Consider the following 1,959-nt stretch of genomic DNA (forward strand, 5'->3'; position numbering starts at 1 on the left):
ACACACATATATATATATATATATATATATATATATATATATATATGTATATGATGTAGATAATTGTAATTTTATTTTTAGAGTTTGTTTTAAGTTGTGGTCTTTATCATAGTAATTACTAAAATAACGTATTTCATTAGACAAACACGCGGGAAGAGTTCGTTTTGGTGGATCATGTATTGGATCCGGTAAAAATGCGTAAAGTTCGATTGCGTAATCCGTACGTTATAAAAATCCGTCAAGATCCTCTGTTACATTTGTATGGACTGAAATTTCAAGGCGTAAGTGTGTATTAATTAATTTATATCAATTTAATATCTATGACAGTCTTTAATTGATAATATCACCGTTTTTGTAACAAATTTTTAAAATTGCAAATTTGTAAAAAAATAACGGGAGATTTTATTGCTAATAATGTAATAATATTGGACGAAACTATTTTTCTATAAAAATTGTTCGAATAAATTATCAATTAAGTTCAACGATTTGTTGAGGTCGACAAAATAGTTTCCATTAATTGTAATCTGAATTATCTACGTTTGATACAGAAATACGTATTAACTAATGATAAATTCGCGCTATTTTAATTACCCGTGCACTTGTATAATAGAAACTGTGTTCGGTTTGGATGTTGTCATGTACTGTGAACTTCATTCTTTTCACTCATTACATGAAGAAAGATAAATTGAAGCTTACAGAGTGAACGTCTAAACCGATGCAGCCAGAAAAAGAACTTTTTCCCTAAACGTTGATTGCTTTGGAATAAGGTTGTCAATGCAGAGGCAAAAGAAGAAGTCATTAATAATCATCGAGCAAACTTTACTGGATGTAATGATGGTCTAGACAATCCAACTTGCGGTCAAATGTTAGTTAATGAAGAACCAATATCATTTAGTCAAGTAAGAGTAACATAGAAAAACAAATGTATTTACATAAAATATATATAAAAGCATTTATCAATATTATTTAAATCAAAGAATAATTTTGTTGAATTCGAAATTATATAATTGCGATTTATTATTGTATAAAAATTTTATTTTATTTTTTTAAATAATAGATGGATGACAGATTATGTAAAAAAAATTTTAAAATACAATTAAAAAAAGATATCTTTATCCAAAATAAATAAATTAAACAAGAAGCAAATTATCAGTAAAGATGAAAAAAACAATTACGTTAATTTTAGTAAAATATTAATTTTTTAAAAATATTTAATTTAGAGATATAAATAAAGCTTCATTAAAGAAGAAGTTGATATTATGGTCATAGGAAGTGTATATGATCACAGTATATAATAGTCCTTTCTAATATTTCCGTCATTAAATAGCAAATTGTAATGATATAAATTTATAGAATTTTAGTAATGAGTCCTATATATGGAAGGAATTGTGTACATATATTTATGTATGTACATTTGCAGATATTCTTCTATAATATTTTACCTTTTTATAAATATACAATTTTATAATTAAATACTGTTTTAAAATAAAACCAACTTTTAAAAGCTATTTTTGTGAGAAGTCACATTACCATTTGTTTTTTTTCGATTTATTATGCAATATCGACACATTCTTATGAATAATGTCCTAAGCAATTATTACATATTTCATAATTTTGAGTCTAGAATCGATGGAACAACACTTTTGATGAATGTAGCCTGCATTCTATTATTCACTGTGAGTACTGAAAATCTATAGTATACATAATACTATAGATTTTCAGTAAATAACAGAATGCAGCCATAATCATTAAATTTTAAATGTAAATATTGATTATTAACAAAATTATTGTACAAAATGTAAATGACCATAATACTATCTTTTTCTATACATTATGATACTATATCAATTTGGCATTCAAATTGTTATCTATTGTTTCTATATTATGTATTACTAATTAATATTTGCATTTCACTGATCTCATGTGTTATACTCAATGAAGCTATTATTACTATTAAAT

The sequence above is a fragment of the Atta cephalotes genome (assembly GCF_000143395.1).
Source record: "Atta cephalotes unplaced genomic scaffold scaffold00016, whole genome shotgun sequence".
NCBI classification, from domain to species: Eukaryota; Metazoa; Arthropoda; class Insecta; order Hymenoptera; family Formicidae; genus Atta; species Atta cephalotes.